Source organism: Protopterus annectens, chromosome 15.part0 (assembly GCF_019279795.1).
Source record: "Protopterus annectens isolate FY-2018-M chromosome 15.part0, PAN1.0, whole genome shotgun sequence".
Taxonomy (NCBI): domain Eukaryota; kingdom Metazoa; phylum Chordata; order Ceratodontiformes; family Protopteridae; genus Protopterus; species Protopterus annectens.
In genome coordinates this window covers 58,750,788-58,771,910 of record NC_056749.1, presented here as the reverse complement: position 1 = coordinate 58,771,910, position 21,123 = coordinate 58,750,788, and positions in this window count along the sequence as shown.

Genomic DNA, 21,123 nt, shown 5'->3' with positions numbered 1-21,123 from the left:
GAACCACCATATCCCCTGATACCACAACCCGTCTCCTGGGCATAACCATAGACAACAACCTTAGCTATGACGATCACATCAACACTACCATAAAATCTGTCAACAAAAAAACTAGGTTCCCTGTATAAAATCAAACCCTTCCTTACACCAACAGCCAGAACCACTATAGCCCAGACTCATCTGATCTCTACCCTGTTTTATGCTTTTGCCATTTATACTAATCTTTCTAAAAACAACCTTAACAAACTTGCCACTAGCTATAATAACACAGATTCGCTACCGGCAACCCTTTTAGAACCCACCACTGTCTCAACCTCAAACAATTGGGATGGTTAGAACTGCAGCACCAACTACTGTCATCAACTTTCTATAACCCAAAAGATACTTTACCACCCTAATAATACCCCAATCCTCACTAATCTGACTACCCCTTACAAAAATCTTACAACTCTTCGCTCAGCCAATAAGCTTCTAGTTTCCACTATTAAATCTAACAACAAAGCTGGGGACTCACTTTTCACTAACACAGTTGGCAAGGCCTGGAACCAGCTTTCAAGTGAACTTTCTACTCTCTCTTCCACACATCTTTTTAAAAAACATCTCAAAGAACATTTTTAAACACACTGGCTTTGTCCCTGCACGAACCCTGACTGATTTTCCACTTTACCCATTCCTGCTCTCCCTTTTAATTCACTTCTCCAGTGTACTATATTGCTCAAACTTTTCAATGTCCTTTTTGCTGTACTATGTTTCCTACCTGTACTAACAAAAAAAAAAAAAAAACTTGTTATAACTTTTTTAAAATGTATTACTCTTTGTGTTTTTTCTCTGTCAAATATTGATTATTCTTCTGTATTTTTTCTTAGTTCATTCCCTTATAAATACCTCAGAACACAATGATTTTTTGTTTTTCTTTCACAAATATTCCAGTATTGTTATCTGTACTTGATAATAGCTTTTTTTATATTAATATTGTATAATAATGTTTTTCTGTCTATGCTTGGAGCTTTTCTCCCCGGGCCTCTACTGAAAATGGACATGTATCCAGTTAGACTAGCCCGGTCAGCAAATGTAAATAAATAAATAATAAATATTCTCATTTATCATGTCCTTGATGACTCCTTCCATGGCCTTACTTATGAGGCTGGTAAGACGTATGGGCCTGTGGTTACCCAAATTAGTGGCTGGGCCACCTTTATGCAGGGGAATGACTATAGCCATCTTCCATTCCTTGGGCACAAAACCTGACTAAAGACTCCAGTTGAAAAGTGATTCAAGTGAACCAGAGAGGTCATGTTTCATGTTATTTATTACACATTCTGGGATGTAATCAGGGTCGACTGATGGGAATGTTTTTGGCCTTGGAAAGTGCATTGATGACCTGTTCCCTAGTAATGGTTGGGGGATTGTGTTATGTGGTATTTCTTTTGACTATCGGGGAGGAGTGGGGGGAATTTGAGGTGAACCTGTCAACCAAAAGGTTGGTAATGGTCTCTGGTTCAGTGTGGGTGATGCCATTTATAATAAGTTCTGCACATTGTTGTGTAGTTCCCCTGAAGTTCTGGACATAGCTGTAGAATGTTTTGTGGCTGTCCTTTGACTGAGGAGCTATTTGTTCTTCAAATTTAGCCTCTGAAGTATTAATTAACCCCCTTAGCTGCCTGTTTAGATTGGTCAGGGGGATTTTAGTATGTATGGCTTTGTTCCTCCTACGCTTGGCCAAGATTTTTTAAATTTTGTTGTATAACTGATTGATACTGTGATTCCACCAGGGTGACTTGTCTTTTGACTTTGCCTTATTCTTAATATGAGTCGGCACAGCTCACTCTGTACAGCAATCAATATGGCTGTACAGAGATTTTGTAAATAGCTCAGCATATGCTATGGTGTTTACTGGGTCTGGAGGTGGTTGGTATTTAGCCAAGGTGCTGCTCAGTAGAGGGAGGTTAGCCTTGGAATAGTTTGTAAAGGTTTTTGGTTTTGCGAGATCCCCAGATTTAATTTTTATTTCAAGTAATACTGTCTTACTGTCAGGTCTAATTAGTGAAGACATTCAATTTGGTAAGGAACATCAGCACCCCCCCCCCATGTATAAGGTCAAGGATGTTTGTACCCCTGATAGGAGACTGGAGTAACTGTTCCAGGATTTTGATATTAACAAAGTTTAGGAATTGCTGGGGTTGTGCATTAGAAGTGGTGTAGGATTCCCAATCTGTAGAGGGGTAGTTGATATCTTCATGAATATCCTACTGGGTTGAATGGTGAGGGACTCGAGTACTTTGCGATAGGTAGTATGGAATTCCTGGGACATGGAGGGGGACCTATATCTTGCAAGGATATGGTACAGCACCCTGTTTATGGTGAGACGCACATGTATGAATTCCAGTGGGTCATACATTTTTACTAGTCTGGATGTGAGATTAGTCTTAATACAGACTGACACTCCCCCCACCTGTAATTCCCTCATGTGCAGTAGCTGGTCTAAAGGTGTGAAAGGCATTGCGGGGTACTCTTAGCAACTTTAAACCACATCTCCATTACAATTTATTTATCTGACATTTGTTAACCAGGTTGGTCCAACTGAGCCAGTGGCCCATTTTCAGTGGTGACCTGAGGAGAAAAGCTAGAGAGATTTTACATACACAAGAACAAAATTTAACATAGTTAACAGGTAATTACAACACAGTTCAAAAAGCAGTAGTAATGTAATTGCAGGTAATTAAGATGTACAGAGAAAATGTGAATATGGTAAAAATACAGAGCATAAAAAGATAATAGTTGTAATATCAGCATTTTTTTTATATACCTCAAAAAATAGTTAACATAGCGCTAGGTGTGAGATGCATTTATGTCATTGAAATCACTGAACTGTGTGTAGTTTATTCCTGGCTTGAGGAAGGGGGTGAAGAGGTGTAATGGGTTAGGTAGGGTCATAACAGGGGCATGACATTATGGTAAGTAAATGTAGTCTAAGCTCTCTTCTGTAGTGCTTAGGGTGTGAGATGGTTCTTATATGTGAGGGGAGTTTGTTCCATGCTTGGGCTATGCTGCATTTGTAAAGTAGTTTTCCAAAATATTTGTTGGGTTTATAAATGTCAAGGAGTTGTTGATTCAATGTATGAAGAGTGCGGTTTGGGGTATAATAGGATACAAGGGAGGGGAGAGAGAGAGAGACAGGAAGTGGGTTTGTATAGTACAGATTGCATGATTTGAAACTGAGACATTTGGAGTTGTTGGGGGAATTCTAGCCATTTAAGAGTTGAGTGCCAGGCAGTGGTGTGAGTTGTTTAGAGAGTTAGTGGCAAATCTGGCTACTTTATGGTAAGTTTGTTGGAGTATGGAAAGTTGTGTGGAGTGAATGGAAATGAGAATAAGGGCTGCATATTGAAGGGAGGGAAGGAGGAGAGACTGAGCTACAGTGAGTCTAGCTTCTGAAATTTCTTATTTCAGTAAAGTAGACCTAGTTTTTTTTAAAAATATTTTGCTGAATATGGAGATTAAATTTAAGTTCATAGGTTCATACTAGGCTATCTGCCCTAGGGCATTTATAAGCCTAGCCAAAGTGTGTTTGGCTTTCGCCACCCATTTTAAATTTATTTTGCTATGCCCTTTTTCGAGGTTAGTATACTGTGCCTCTGTCTAACAGTGACACAGAAGCGATACCCGGGGTAAACCTACAATCTCCCATCCACTCATCAAGATTCCTCTTGAAGAGAGTCAATGTGGGACTCTGCCTAACCTGGACTGGGATTTTATTCCAGAGTGAAGGGAGCCTCTGGGTTATGAATCTGTCCCTCCAGCATGTCCTATTTATTTCAGTGCTGAGGTTCAAGTCTCTCGAGCGTAGCTCGATGGGATTTGGATTTTCTGAGGTGCAGCATGTCCATTAATTCCGGGTTGGACATGGCTTTATACGTCAGGCACAGATCGCCTCTGAGCAGGCGGTATGCCACTGAGTAGAGCTGGAGTTTCTTTAACCGGGCAGCATATGGCATCTGTTTGAACCCTTTGATCCTCTTGGTGAGGTACTTTTGGGGTCTTTCCAGTTGCTGCAGGTGTCTGGTAAGGTACATCCCAAAAGGGGCATTGTACTCAATTATGGGCCTGATGAGGAATGAGTAAAGAGGCATGATGACCTCCCGTGATCTAGATGTGAATCCCTTCATGATTAGGTGGGCTATATAAAATGTTTTTCTAACCACTTTGGCCACGTGGTTGTCAAATGAGAGATTGCTATCAACTTGGGTCCCCAGATCCCTAATGACTTCTTCTGTACTTAATGGATTACCACCTATGTGGTAATTTGTGGGCACTTTGTTTTTGCCAAAGGGGATGACTATACACTTTTTGGCGTTTAGCTTGAGGCCATGGCTCTGGCACCAGTTGTCTGTTTCTATGAGGCCCTTTTGGAGGATGCTTGTGTCGGCTGGAGAGTTGATTATGGCACCCAGTTTGCAGTCATCTGCGAACTTGGTCAGCCACAGTCCTTCTGTGTTGGCCTGTACCCGAGAAATATATACTGAACAAGAGAGGTCCCAGGACTGAGCCTTGCGGGACGCCACTTGTAACTGGTTTGGAGTCTGACATGGCTCCAGCAATTCTAACCATGTGGGTTCTGTCCTTGAGCCAGTTTGCAACCCATCTAGTGACATAGGGGTTTATATTTAAGCTGGTGAGCTTATCTATAATGCCTGAGTGGGGTATTGTATCGAAGGCTTTGCGAGGTCCAGGTAGGCTGTGTGGATCACCTTCCCCTCGTCAATGGCCTTGGTGACTGTTTCAAAGAAATCAACCAGGTTTAAGAGGCAGGATCTGCCCTTAACAAAGCCAAACTGGGTAGGATCCAGTGTCTGTAGGCCCCAATATCTTTATTTATGAGGTCCATGATGATCGTTTCCATAGCTTTGCAGACCAAGCTAGTCAGGCTTATGGGGCGATAGTTTCCAGGATCCGTTGAGGCACCACCTTTGTGGAGAGGGACCACTGTTGCTGTATGCCACTCTTTGGGTACATATCCTGTAGTAAGGCTAAGACTGAACAGTAGTTTTATGTTTGGGTTTAGCTCTTCTTGGAGTTCATGTTGGGCGCAGCCGGGACACCATCTGGTCCCATTGATGCTGTGTTTTTGCTTTGGAGAGGCGGCTCTTACCTGAGCATCTGAAATGTCAGGGGCAGCACTCTGTTGGGATAGATATTTGCTCTTTTGGTGGGGAGGGGGGGAGTTTGCACTGAATCTGTCAGCTAGGATGTTGGCAATGTCTGTGGGCTCGGTGTATTTTTTGTCATTTTGGACTAATTCTGAGCATATCTGGGAATTCCCACCCAGGTTCCTAACATAACTAAAGAAAGCCTTGTGATTATCCTTAGTGTCCTGTGCAATTTTTCTCTCGAAGCTGGCCTTAGACGATTTTATGAGTGCCCGTAGTTTTTGCTAATACTGATCAGAGTTGCCTTCCCTTTTGGGATTTTGCTCTATCATGTAGTAGCTTCCTCCTTCTATTGTATAGTTTGTTTATGGCTGGGGTCCACCAGACAGTACGTCTGCCTTTGGAGGATTGGGTCTTGGTTTTATTTGGGATTGCATGATCCATGCATTCCTGAAGGTGTTCATAGAATGCGTTTATAAAGGATTCTGCGGTCTGGGCTGTATTTTCCACAGGCCGGGGCTTTGAAGGATTCGCCTCGGTTTTGAGGTGTGAAATTTGCTTTAGAGAAGTTTTCACTGTGGTTTTCTGGGCAGGGGTAGGGTCGGGATGTGAATATCCAGTGAGATTAGTTTATGGTCTGATCTTACCAGTGAGGGATACACTTCTGGTCTGGAGCATAGTGTCCCCATGTTGGTGATGATCAGGTCCAGTATGTTTTCCCCTCTTGTGGGAGTGGTAACAAGTTGTTCCATAGCATTTGAGTTTATAAATTCTAGGAACCTTTGGGCTAGGGTGTTGGAGCTAGAGTAATGCTCCCAGTCTATGTTTGGGTAGTTGAAGTCGCCCAATATAATGGTGTTTGGAGAGACCTTCATATTTTCCAGTATTCTCAGGAAGGCCGAGTGGGGTTCTTGTGTTTGGGAGGGTGGTCTGTAGCAGGCTATAAACTGGAAGGCAGTTTTACCCACAGTTAGTTGCACATGGATAGTCTCTGATGCTTCGTGCTGTGCCACCAACCTGGAGGTGTGGGTATCTTTGGCGAATATTGTTACTCCCCTCCTTTTGTGGTTCGGTCCAAGTTTTGGGGCCGAAAAGCATGGTATGAGGTATAACCTGGTAGTGCTGGGGTGCTCTCGGGAGCCTTGAACCAGGTTTCTGTTACTGCACAGATATCGATGTTCGCCATGCTAAGGAGAGTTTCGAGTGTGTGCATCTTGAGGTTTAGACCTCTGGCGTTGAGTAGCATTACTCTTAGTTTCTTATCCCTTGTGATACCTATGGAGGTGGGTTTGTCTTTTGAGCCTTGCCTAAAAAAGGCACTATGGGGGTAGCAAGAGCCTTTGCCAATATCCAAAAGCCCAGAGGTGACAGGTGCAAGCCGTCCCTAGCGAAGCATCGTGGCTTGTCAAGTATGTCATCCCAGGCTGACAGGCATTGGATCCCCTTTGAATGACACCAACACTTAAGCCAATTGTTGAAATTGATCATCTTGTCTTCATATTGTGGCATCATTCTTGGTGAGGGTAAGATGCTACTCAAGGTCAGGGTCATACCGGCCTGGGCTACATGCTCAGAGAGCTCCTCTATGTCTCTTTTCATGTAGTCCAGGGAGGTACGTCTCAGGTCATTCACACCATCATGGACAATGACTGAGTCATATTTGTACTTGCCTTGGAGTGACCTGAGTGCTTGTGTTATGTGGCGGATCCTAGCGCCCGACAGGCAGCTCACCATGACCTTCTCCTTGTTCAGCCTGGTGAGCGGGGCGTCAGTGTGCCTGGCGATAGAGTCACCTATTACAAGTGTATCAGGTGTGTTGTTTAGCCTTAAGGGCTGTGACTGTTCGGCACACTGGCTTTGTGAGATATGTGTTGCACGTGTTTTGTTTTGGGGTAGCGGTTGCTTGGGTGTCTGCTTTGGAGGTCTCTGCTGCTTAGGCAGATTTTTATTTAGAGCCTCCGAGTATGTTTTTGTGTGTTTATGTGTTTGGTTTGTTGTCGTGGTAGGTCTATGTGAAACTGGAATTGTAGTGAGTGTGGTTTCCTTCTCCTCCTGACTGGTTACGCCAGTACTGAGTTGAGAGAGCTTAGCCTCCAGTTTGGCTATATGGTTGCATCTCTCACATGTGTTGGAATTTGTTGGGAGGAGGAGAAGGTTGTCTGTGTACATGAGGCAGTTGTAACATTGCCGCAAGATTCCCAGATTCACCAGCTGGACCGAAGAGGAGATTGACAACTGACCTTTGGACATGCTAGAATAGTACTGGGAATTCCTTTATAATTGAAAAAAGGGCCAATGGGGAACAAGGTACTCAAGGGGAGTTTGTGAGGGTGTAGTGCTTTTAATTTTTTAGAGCTGACTTATATAATTGCTTTAGTGAGCAAGTGCCAGGTAACTTAAATGCAATGTGTTACAGGTAACTTAAATGCAAAAATGACAAACAGTAACTTTCTTTCAAGTGAAACAAGGAAATAAGTACAGTAAGCAATGCAGATATAACTAGGGATCCACAGAAGTGCTAAAAGGCCGCATTTTAGGTGGAATTAGCATTTCAGTGAAATAAACAAACAACAAGCATACAAACAAAGCAGGCCTGGATCTAGCCTATGCTACAGCAAACAAGGTGTACCAATTTCAGTAAGAAACAATTAGAATATGCAGGCACTATAAGCCTTTAACCAGAAATTCCCTGCTCAGAAGGGCAGAGTCCAGCCTCTCCTCCCACAAGAGTGCAGACCGCAATCCTTCTTAACGTAAAATAACTGGCCTGAAGCCCAAGTGCTTAAACCAGAACTAATACACTTTTAATCATCATCAATAATTGAGCCTGGGAGCTTTGTGTGGACTTCGGCTAGGATGGTGGTCTTGTCAAGGGATGTGATGACAAAGAAGGATTTATAGTGAGAGAGAGGTCAAAGAAAGAATAGTAAGAGTTTAGTGTTTTTTTTTTTTTTTGATTTAAGATGAGTTGATTTTTGGTGAGCCACATTTCAACGGACAGGAAGGAGTGTTGGGTTAGTGTGTGGAGGTCAGATAAGTTGTTGGAGATGGAAATAAGTGTAGAATCATTGGCGTATTGAACGAGGGAGGACTGTTTACAGGAGGTAATGGAGGTCTTTTATGAAAATATTGAACAGAAGGAGGCCTAGGATGGATCCTTGGGGGACTCCACATTTTATGGATAGAAAGGAGGAGCTGGAAGTAAGCCATCTGACAAACTGCTGCCTGTTAGAAAGATAGCTGGTAAACCAGGTAAGTGAAGAAGCAGAGAGATTTAGATCATTGAGTTTAGAGAGGAGTGTCAAAAGTTTTGCAGAGGACGAGGAAAAGACAGGATACAAGTTTGTTGTTGTCTCTGGCCTTAGCTACTGTGTGGGTAAAAGCCAACAGTGCAGAAGAAGTACTGTGGTATGGTCTGAAGCCATGCTGGGTGTGAGTCAGTAGGTTTTCCTGAAGGAGAAAATTAAGTAGTTGAGTATGGATGCGTTTTTCAATTATTTTCAATAGAGGGGAAAGGATGACTATGGGTCTGTAGTTTGATGGGTCAGTAGAATTACCACCTTTATGTAGTGGGATGGTGTAAAAGATTTTCCAAATGTCAGGGACAGTGGCTTCTTGAATGGATCTATTTATGAGCAGGGGTACAGGGTAGGCAATGGATTCTGCAGCAAGTTTGATAAAGACAGGTGGTAGGTGATCTGCAGAGAGAGAACAAGGTTTAAGCTTCAGCAAGAGGGATTTAATATAAGCCATGGAGATGGATCTCAGGGAGAAGAGGGTGTTGTTTGTTGGAGTAGGGGTGGTTGGAGAAGGGTTAGAGTTATGGTTTGTGTTTGCTAGTTTTTGGATGGTCTCAATAAAGTAATTGTTCATGAGGGTAACAGTTTCCAGTGGGATATTGTTAGGGAACAAGGAGGGGGTGGATGGGTCACCGGGGTGAAAGATCTTGTTTAGGGTGGCCCAGAACTTTTGTGGGTTAGATATTCAGTCAAATTGGGGTGAGTTGTAGAAGAATTTTTTCTCTTTATTAACTAGATTTTTGTTGAGGTTACGTAGCTCTTTACAGTTTTGGAGGAGGGCAAGAGTTTTGTTTTTTGCCCAGGCTTTCCAAGCACTATCACTTTTGTGCATGACAGCTCGGGTTTCTTTGGAGAGCCAGGGAGCATGATTGGCTTTAGTTCAGATTTTTCTTGTAGGGGCTAGGGAGTTGAGAATATCAAGGAAATTTTTATTAAGAACAGCATCATTGCGGGGGTGTTTATGGATGAAGGACCAGTTTATACTAGTCAGAGTACAGTTAATGAGAATACTACACAGATGTCTATACTCTCCAAAGACAGGAAGGCTTGCAGGGGGTGGAGTTTCTTGTTAAGACTTCTAGCATTGCACAGTACCATCTTAAGATATTCCTTTATAGGTTTAGTTAAGTCGGTAGATTTATTAGTTTGGCATTGCCTGAAAAAGGCACTATGGGGGTTGAAAAGTTTTTTTCCCAATATCCAAAGCCTAGAGGGGATAAGTGCAGATCATCCCTGGCAAAGCAGCATGGTCTGTTAACCAACAACCATGTCATCCCAGGCAATCAAATATTGTACCCAATGGACTGATACCAGAAGCTAAGTCAATTGTTAAAATCAATCATTTTCTGTTGGCAACGTGGCATCATCCTTGGAGAAGGCAGTATGCAGCTCAGTTCTAGGCATATTGAGACACATGATCAGCGAGTATGATCATGTCTTGCTTCATATAGTCAAAGGAAGTATGTCTCAGGTCATTAATACCCACATGGTCTATGAGGGAGTCTTACTTGTACCTAGGGTTCAATGATCTAAGTGCCTGTGTGACTAGATGAATCCTAGCCCCAGAAAGGCAGCTAATTGTGACTCTTTCCTTATTCAGTCTGGTGAGGAGTGTGATACCCCAACACTAGACCAATAATCAAGGAGCCTCAATCTTCACCACTGGCACCAGTGGGGAAAGTACACTGAGAGGATAACAGGTACACACACAGTATTTCCAGATACAGCTCTCTGCATCCAGTGCAATTTCCCTTAAGAGCACACAGAGACCACAGTCAGTCTGGGGCTGATTTCACCCCTTTCTTCAGATCCCCACTGGCACAGCTATACAGTTGAGATCTCAGCAGATTTGCCAAGCCAAGACCTCCAGCACCCTCTCGGTCCAACCTGTGCTTTGTGTCCTTGCCCAATTAGCTCACACACACACACACACACTCCGTATATATTCACAGTGACATCAAAGTTCAAAATCACAGGACATATTTAAAACATTGCAGGACAGTCTCAAATACAAAAAGAAAAATGTCTAAACTAAGCTTTGCTATATTCCTGACCATATCCAAGAGAATTATTCTGTTCCCTAGAAACTTACTTAATCATAGCAAGGCAGATGTGTAGTGAATGGTTCTTGTCAGGTCCAAGACAAAATACAGAATGCTCTCTCGGTTTCTCTCTCTCAGAGAGTTCTCAAATTAATATCTCAAATTTTTCTGCTGGGATAGGTTGCAGAATGACATCATTCTTTGTCACCTGACTCTATCCCATGTAAAACCTCCACTGCTGGAAGCTAGCAGTATTTAGCATCTACCTGTGAAAATACATACACCTCAGATCTTTGGTAGATGCTGGAAGTCATAAAACAATTGCAACCCTTCACATATGATGATTAGTAATTATTTCACCTTAGAGACAATACAGAAATCTCCCTAGTTTTAGACACTGTGTCTCCTTGCTGCACTTGAATCTGAAAGATATCATCTTTTATTGTATAGCCATAAAGTAACTTAATTTCAGCTTCCGGCTTTTCCCGGTTAGGGGTCGCTACAGTGGATCACCTGTCTGCTTATGATTGGTAGTGGACTTTTATGGTGTTGAGTTGCCAGCCCGGTGCCCAACCTTCCACAGAAGGCACACACACACACGCACTCACACCCAGGGCCAATTTAGAGTGTTCAATCCACCTACAGCATGTCTTTGGGATGTGGGAGGAAACCGGAGTAAACCCATACAACCACAGGGAGGACATGCAGACTCTGCAGAGAAGGCACCCCAGCCGAGGATCGAACTGGAGAACCTCTTGCTGTGAGGCGGCAATGCTAACTGCTACACCACCGCAGCCACCCCAAAGTAACTTAATTTCAGCTATTTTTCTAAACTTTACCTGACTGAGGTTAACCTTCTCTAACCCATTTTCCACTGTTATAATATATACATTTAAACAGTTACAGTATCCAGTAGGATATACTATGGTTACATTTCAAACGGTACTTTGCAAATACCTTCAAGCAGTTTGGTATACACTTGATATACAGTTGCAATACACTTATAACACAAGCATCTTATATACATCATGTTGATATTCACAAATGACATATAATTATTTACAAAATTCCAGATAGATGGGCTGGCAGTATCTCCCTTTGTCACAAGGGGGACATCGATGTGCCTTACTATACAATCACCAATGATAAGGAAATTTGGCTGTGCGCTGGTTTGCCTTAAGGACTTAGCAGTGGAGGCACTGGATGCAGTGTTACTAGCTGTAGCTGTGTGGTAGTGTTTTAACGGAGTGTTTATGTGATGACTGAGGACCCTTTCTTTGTACTGTGCAGGATGTCTTAGTGTTTTAGGAAGGTTACCTGTAAGTGCCTCATCATAACCAGTTTTATGTGTAGGGTTTTTACCTAGTGCAGCAGCAAGTGCAGTGCCAATGACACTGATAACCTGTATAGGATTAGTTTTTGTTGTATGTGAGTTTTGTTTCCAGCATAGACGTGTATTTACACCTCTTGCATACACTATCTGTTTTGTTAAGAATAATTGGGTTCTCAGTGTACATAAGGTAATTGCTACAATGCCTCAGAATACCCATCTCAACCAGACTGTCCACAGAGAGAGTCCAAAAGTGCATATCCATGGCCACTGGTCTATCAGGGAGGAGTGAGGAAACTTAAATACTGAACAAGTCAATAAGACAAGCAACTTGATGAGCAGTGCTTAGCTATGAGCAAACTAGACACTGTAGTAGATAAAAAAAAATCTGTCTAGACAGTTATGCCACAAGAGTGCAGACCACAGAGCAGAACAAAGACACTTAGAATAACAGGCACAATAAGCCTTCAACAGCAATTCCTAGCTCAGAAGGGTGAGGGCTACTTTCTCCTTCCACAAGAATGTAGACCACAAACATTCCTAATGTAAAGTAACTGGTCTGGAATCCAAGTGCTTAAACCAGAACTAAGACACTTTAAGAATAACAGATGCAATAAGCCTTCAACCAGCAAATACCAACTTAGAAAGGTGTTCACTATCCTTTCCTGCCACAAGAGTTTAGACTGCAAACCTTCGTAATGTATAATAACTGGTTTGGAGCTCAACTGCTTAAATCAGAGCAAAGACACTTAGAATAACAGCCACAGTAAGCATTCACCAGCAATTTCCAGTTCATTGGGAGGCTATCCTCTCCTCCCACAAGAGTGCAAACCACAAACCTTCTTAATATAAAATAATTGGCCTGAAGCCCAAGAGTTTAAACCAGAAATACGATACTTTTAGAATAACAGACACACAAAACCCTTCAACTGGGAATTCCTAACTTAGAAGGGTGTAATTTACCTCTCCTGCCACAGCAGTGTAGACCACACACCTTCTTTATGTCAGATAACTAGTTTAAAGCCCAAGTACTTAAATCAAAAGTAAGATGCGTAAAATAGCAGTTACACTTTAATCAGGCTAGAAGTAATAAATGCAACTGAATACTTTAAGCACAAGCAGCAAAAACACAATAAAGTAATAAAGTTGGAAGAAGCACAGATACAGTAAAAGCAGCTGAATAAAGTGCAGTATTTTAAACTAATTGGAAAGGAGGAAACAGAAGATAATTAAAGTTTAAGAGACTAAGGGGATGGGCCTTACAAACTGATCTCTTACTACTCAGTAGAATGAGCTGATGAGATGGGACTGGGAGGAATATCCAAAATCAGATTTTTAGTAGGGGCGGGCAACTCAAAAACCTACCACTTTAAGAGAACAGCAGCAGCAGTGCAGATGGGTAGGAAAAATCAAATGCAGTGATCAGCAATAGTCAGGCAGAGAATAACAAGTCAAACAAGCATTCCAGCTAAATAATGATACGTCTAAATATTTCTAGTTAAACGAGAAATGCTATTTCTCAGTTCCTCCCACTAATTAGATAATTAGATTAAATGTTATTCACTGTCTGCAAATAATTATTTTCTAACTGACCCTAATCAATAACACTTAAAACTCCAAAATAACAAAAAAAATTTAAACAAAACAAATGCAATAGAAGAAAAAGATAAAAAGTAGAAGTAACCAAACCTTAAATGAAAAACTTCAATTCAAAATTAAATGCAGAGATCAGCAATACTCAGGCAGAGAACAGGAAGTCAAACAAGCACTTATTCCATACTGCAGTTGAAGTCTAATGTAACTTGCAAACAATAATTTCATCATTTCTGATTTCTTTGAATTTATAAATCTCTTTATACAACCATTAATTGTATAACTATCATTAACTAGCTGGTTGATATCATCAGAAAAACTCAAAGCTGGATTATCTATCATTAATTTAAAACCTTTATAACCCCATGGTCACTGTACATCAGAAGTGGTAAAACTTGACATGAAGTAACAATCATCTCTTTAGGAAAACAAACAATATCCAGTGTGTTCTATTCCCTGGTAGGTTTGTTCACAATCTGCACAACTGCTGTTCCTGAACATATTTTGCAAATCATTTCCTTACTAATCTTGTGGAATTAGTGTTATTACATTCTGTTTCTGATAAATTTAAGTCCCTAGCTATTATGATTTTTTTCTTTCCTATGATTCATGTAAGATATGTATTAATTCATAGGTTCATAGGAGATTACTAAGCTAATGGCTTAAGGGCCCTTAAGAGCCTAGCCAATATAACTCGATTTTTGCCAATATATGGTCCCTAGGATCAAGAGGATAGCATGGATTTGTGCATATGCATTGACAATCTTACAGACTGCTGCTGTCCATAAGGGACATAGGCACTACCTCAGGTGTAATTGGTGATTTGCCATCCACTGATCCAAACTGCATTTGAAGAGGGCCAGGGAAGGGCCCTGCTTAATGAGAATAGGAACCTTGTTCCAAAGAAGGGCAGTCTCTAAGACAAAGATCTGTCTCTCCAGCATGTTTTGGTTGAGTCGCTGACTAAGTTTAGATCCCTAGATCAGGTGACTCTCATGCTATTTTGACTTGCAGATGTGTAACAACTCTATCAGGACTAGATTTGTAAGTGCTTTGTAGGTCAATCATATGTCATCCCTTAATAATTGGTAGGAAACAGAGTAAAGGGATAGGGCTTTTAGTCTGTCTGCATAGTTCATGTTGTATACACCCTATATTTTCTTTGTGAAGAACCTCTGAAGTCGCTTCAGCTGCTGTAAGTGCCTAGGTAAGTACAAGCCGAATGGTGCGCTGTATTCGACTGTTGCAAGCCAAACGGTGCACTGTATTTGACTGTTGGTCTAATAAGGGCCGACTACTGTAACTTCCTTTGATCTGGATGCCACACTGTATTCGACTGTTGGTCTAATAAGGGCCGACTACTGTCATTTCCTTTGATCTGGATGCCATACCTTTACTTATAAGTTGTGCCACAAAAAAGGATTTCCTCACTGCTGAGGACATATGGTGGTCAAAGTTCAGGCTAATATATACCTGTGTACCTAGATCTCTTACCTCTGAGTCCATGCTAATGGGCGTGCTATTGATGTTACAATTTGCATAGTATTTGATTTCCCAGAGGGTCTGACAATGCATTTTTTTACATTTAGTTTTAGGCCGTGGTTCCGGCAATGCATTTTTTTTACATTTAGTTTTAGGCCGTGGTTCTGGCACCAATCATTTGTTTGATCTACACTGGCCTGGAGGATATCTACATCACTGGGTGATTCAGTCATTACCCCCACCTTGCAATCATCCAGAGGCCTTCCACATTTGCCTTGACTTCTGGGAAGTATATTCTGAACAGGAGTAGTCCCAGTACTGAGCTCTGTGAAACACCACTAGTAACTGACCTCTTGCTGGATTTGGTTTCACCCACTTTAACAACGTGTCCTGTCTGTGAGCCAGCTGATTATCCATCTGGTGACATAGGCATTTATGCCCAGTTTTGTGAGTTTATTTATAATACCTGAGTACGGAATTGCTTCAAATGCCTTGGCCAGGTCGAGGTAGGCGGTATGTACTGTTTTACCCTCGTCCATGGCCTTAGTGACTTTCTCAAAGAAATCCACCAGATTCAGTAGGCATGACTTGCCCTTGACAAAGCTGATTTGGGTTGGGTCCAATGTCTGGAGGTCTCCTATGTCATTATTTATCTGGACCATGAATATTCTTTCCATGGCATTCTATTAACTATTACTATAACCAGGCAAAACCACTACTCCAGCTCCAAACTCTACAGATAGTAATTTAGACATAGCCACTCAATTTAACCACCTCTTCAAAAAATCCATCCTGGCTCTATCCAGCCAGCTAACCAATCGTAGTCCATCACATACCCAAACCAATCAACCAGAAAAGACTTCCTCCTTTACCTGTCCCCACCTCTACAATTATGAAACTTCTTCTAAAACTTAAACCCACCACCCTTGTAGCTGATAACTTACCTGCTACCTTCATAAAAATGGCCTCTGACTCACTATCTTACCCCATCTCCATCCTAATCAACTGCTCCATACAGGAATCCTATATTCCCAAACTCTGGAAAGTATCTTATATTATTCCTCTTCATAAAGGGGGGGTAACTCCTATGACTTCTCAAACTACTGACCCACTGCCATCTTATGCCCCCTATCTAAAATTCTGGAGAAAGAACAGATGTGTACACTTAACATAAATATAGATGTTAGAGTGTATTCACTGTTGCAGTCATCACCCTTGGGTTATCTGCCTGCAGGTAGCCCTCAGCTGGCCCGAATACCAGAGTCTTGGGATTTCTGCGTCGGATGCTGTCACCTCTTCCATGACATCAGTTCATCAGGGGTATAAAACATGCAGCCGATGCCATTACATCAGTTTTTCTTGCCCCAGATGTCAGGAGCCCCCAAAATAGGAAGCAATTACATGGTGTGGAAGACCTCCAGTAAAAAATAAATATCATTGCCATAAGATATGGCCAAAAAAAAGAATAGGTGGAAAGAACAGAAAAGTCCGGGCTGGAGGGAGGGTAACCAGGACTGCAACAGTGAATACACTCGAACATCTACATTTATGACAAGTGTACACAACTGTACTATGTTCTTCGTGTTTCACTGTTGCAGTCATCACACATGGGTTGATTCCCAAAGCTGAGGAAGGGTGGAGGCAGTCAAGAAGTATTGGGGCTGGCTAGCAGGCCTTGTAAGACTGCTGTGGCAAATCCAGCTCTGGATTTAGAAAAAATAGGTAAGTGATAATGCTTGGTGAAGGTGTGTACAAAACTCCAGGTTGCAGCTTCCAGGATGTCCCTGGTAGGGACTCCCCTGAGAAATGATGTAGTGTAGAGGTTGAGGTAGCCCTAGTGGAATGAGCTCTGATCCCCTGTGGGGTAGGTTTTCCATGGTGTTTGTAGCAGAAATGGATGCAGTGTGCTATCCATTTGGAAATGGTTTGCTTTGAAATGGCCTTGCCCTCTGCCCCTGTAGCAAAGCTGACTAGCAGTTGGTCAGATTTTCTGAAAGGTTTAGTTCTGTCAAGTTAAAACCTGAGCTATCTGTGCACATCCAAGGAGTGCAGAATCCTTTTCCCTTTATTCTGAGGATTAGAGAAAAAGGTTGGTAAATGGATGGATTGGTTTAAAGCCACACTGGATACCATCTTGGGCATAAATGCTGGGTTAGTCCTGAGGGAAACCCTGTCAGCATGAAAAATAATGAAGGGTTCCGCAGCCATTAGTGCCTGTAACTCAGACACTCTTCTTGCTGAAGTGATGGCTAGATGTAAGGCTGTTTTCCAAGAGAAGAATTTTAACTCTGCTGTAGCAGCATGCTCAAAAGGGGAAACGTGAGCTTCTGTAGTACAAAGTTAAGGTCCCAGGCAGGGGTGGGAGCTCTCCTCGGGGGCCATAAATTGTTAGCTCCTCTCAGGAACTGTTTGATGAGAGTGTGAGAAAATAGAGGTGGCTCAGTACTGTAGTGAGCTGAGATTGCAGAGGCATGAACTGTAATTGATGAGAAGGATAGGCCTTTGTGAAGTAGCTCTGCTAGGCAATCTAGGATATGAGGTAAGGTGGGCACAACTGTGTCCCTTCCTTGAGACTGGCTCAAAAAACAATATCTTTTCCACTTTTCTGAATAGGATTTCTTAGTACTAGGCCTTCTGGCCTCAAGGATGACGTCCAGCACCTGTTTGCTGTGGGTTGCTGGTGGTGTATTTAGTGGATAAGCCATGCTGCAAGGTTCAGGGTTTGCAGCTGTGGGTGCAAAATCTGTCCCTCCTGCTGGGACAGAAGGGAGGGGGTGTGATGTAGGTGCCAGGATGGCACTGCTGTCAGACTGCATAGGAGTGAGTACCAGTGCTGGCATGGCCAGTCTGGGGCAATAAGGATTGTCCTTGGCCTGTCCTGTTTGATCTTGAGTAGTACTTTTGAGAGGAGGGGCAGAGGGGGAAAGGCATAAATTGAGAGGTTTTCCCATGTAAAGGATAGGACATCTACTTTCCATGCTTGGTTATGGGGATTTCTGGTGCAAAATTTGTTCAATTGATGGTTTTGGGGTGAGGAAAAGAGGTCCACCACTGGATTCCCCCACCTGTGGATTAGAAGTTTGAACAAATTGGGTTCCAGCTTCCACTCGTGTGAGTCCAGTAGATTTCTGCTTAAGTCGTCTGACAGTGAATTGTGTTTGCCTGGCAGGAATTGAGCTTGCAGGTACACTTGGCGGCTCAGGGATGTGTTCCACAGGGCCATGGCTAACCTGCAGAGGGGGGGTAGGAATGAGTTCCCCCCTGCTTGTTTATGTACCACATAACTGTGGTGTTGTCTGTCTTTACCAATAGTTGTCCTTGAAGAATAAGGTCTTTGAAGGCTGTCAGAGCATTCTGTACAGCTAACATTTCTTTTTGACTGACATGCAGGGGAATTTGTTCTGGGCTCCATTTGCCTTGAATGCAATTGCCTGCCATGTGAGCCCCCCCCCCCCACTCATAGTCTGATGTGTCTGTTGTCAGGGTTTGAGCGGCGAGGGGTTGAGTGAAAGGAAGTCCCTTGTTCTGGTTGCATGCCTCTGTCCGCCAAAGGAACTCTGCCCTTAGACAAGAAATGATAGGAATCTGTGTTTCCAGGTCCTGAGAATGTTGACACCAGAGACTTTTTAAGTACCACTGACGTTTCCTCATATGCAGCATTGCATATGGAATTAGTAGAATGCATGAGACCATGAACCCTAGAGCTTGCAGTATTTTTCTTGCAGATAGCTGGGTTTTGGTGGCCATTAGTTTGAAGTAGTTTGTCAAATAAGCCTGTTTTTTCTGGAGTGAGAATGCCATATGGAAAGTTGTGTTCAAGCTTGCTCCCAGGAATACAATCTTTTGGTCGGGCACCAGTTGTGATTTCTTTTCACTGATGGTGTACCTCAGGGAAGTTTTAAGTCTCTTTACAAATGCCAGGTGCTGAAGTAGCAATTCCTGACTGTCCGCCTGAATCAGGCAATCGTCCAAGTATGGGTAAATTTGAATATTTCTCTGCTTGCAGTACACAATGGCTGGAGCCAGGCACTTTATGAATACTCTGGGCAATGTAGATAAGCCAAAGGGAAGTGCAGAGAACTGATCGTGCATACAGCCTGCCCTGAAACGTAGATATTTCCTGCAAGATTCCCTTATGGGGATGTGCAGATAAGCTTCTTTTAAGTCTAGGGTGACTAGCCAGGCGTCCTTGGTTAGCATAGGAAGAAGTTGTTGCAGAGTCAACATTTTGAATTTTGGGACCACCAGGAAGGTGTTGAGAATTGACAGATCTAGAACAGGGTGCCAAGAGCCCTCTTTTCTGGGCACCATGAATAGTCTGGAGTAGAAACTCTGTCCCCTTTGTTCTATTGGCACAGGTTGAATAGCCCTGATACTGAGAAGAGAAAGTACTTGCTTTTGAGACTGTGCCCACTGGTTTGGAGGAAGGTCTGGCAACCCACTCGGTGTTGGCAGTGAGTGGAAGTAGAATCTGTAGCCCTGGTATACAGTGTTTAAGACCCATCGGTCCTGGGTAATGGACATCCAGTTTTGTGCATGCAGGGCGGGTTTTCCTCCTAGGGATGCAAGTACTTGGGCTTTGCTGGGAAGGAAGACAGACAAGTCACTGTGAACTTTTTCCATAAGGGGGTGGGTTACCACTCCCTGTTTTAGAGGAGGGAGCACTCCATTGTTTAGATCTCTGCATACCCTGAGACTGTAGTCTTGGTGGCCTGTTGCCCCTGGGTTTGGACTGAGAATGCCTGGGAGGAACTGGAAAGGAACAGTTTTTAGAAGGCCAATGCCTACCGAATCTAGGTGGCTGTACCTGTAAGAAATCTTTAACAGTTAGCATAGATTTAGCTTTTTCCTCCATCTTTTTAAGAACAACTTCTGCTTTTGTGCCAAACAACCTTTCCTGGTTTAATGGAGCATCTAGTAATTTTGCTTTGACATGGTCTGGCAAGATTTTCTCCTTCAGCCAAGCATGGCTTCTCAGTACAGACCCAGTGACAGCAGCCCTGCAAGATGCTTCTAAGGCATCAAAACCACACTGCAAAGAATGTTTACTAACTTGGTTTGCAGAATGCATTAACTGTTGTAAATCTTTATTTTCTGTACAATCTGGAAGCAACAACATTTATTGTTTAATTAGTTCCATGATATGCTGCTGGTACAGCCCTGATTGAAGAGTTGCCGGGGTATATACCTTCTTACCCCATCTGTCTAAAGCTCTAGAATTCCTGTCCGAAGGGGTAGGGTTTTTGGCTGTAGTAGCCTTAATGCCTTTAAGTCCCTGGGAAATAGTCTCTGGATCCGCAGTGCGATTCTTAAAGAGAAATTTGTGAGAGTCATGTACTCTGTAGTACCTGTCAGGCTTTCTAGGAGCTGGTGGTAAAGTATCAGGAGTAAGACTGGATTCCATGAAGACATCATCTATAATGTCCAGGACAGGGGGTATAGCTAGAGGCTTGTGCTGAAGCAAGTCTAAAAATTCTCTGAGTCTCTTTTTGGACTGAGGGTAGTCCTGGCATTCCCAGTGGAAATGCTCTCTTAAAGTATGCAAGGTTTCACCAAAAGAAAAGTCCTCTGGAGGGGAGGCAGATGATATGACATCCTCTGCATATGAATCCTCATAGCTAGATAAGGGTATGTCCTGGTAATCAGAGAGATTAGAGTCATTGGACTCATGGTCTATAGAATCAGAAGGAAAATCAATTCTTTGTCTTTTAGAGGGGGCTGGCTTCCCTAAATGTATTTAGTCATGAAGTTTAGTTTTGTGCAGAAGTAGATCACTTGAGTTGCTAAGGCTAGCTACAAGGGAGACATCGAGTTCAATGAAGGCATTTGCATCGGATCGAATACCCAGAACTGGCGACAGGGCCGAGTTTATGGGGCTAATTCGGGTGCAGGCTGTCAGAGCATTCTGTGCAGCTAACATTTCTTTTTGATTGACATGCAGGGGAATTTGTTCTGGGCTCCATTTGCCTTGAATGCAATTGCCTGCCATGTGAGCCCTCCCCCACTCATAGTCTGATGTGTCTGTTGTCAGGGTTTGAGCGGCGAGGGGTTGAGTGAAAGGAAGTCCCTTGTTCTGGTTGCATGCCTCTGTCCGCCAAAGGAACTCTGCCCTTAGACAAGAAATTATAGGAATCTGTGTTTCCAGGTCCTGAGAATGTTGACACCAGAGACTTTTTAAGTACCACTGAAGTTTCCTCATATGCAGCATTGCATATGGAATTAGTAGAATG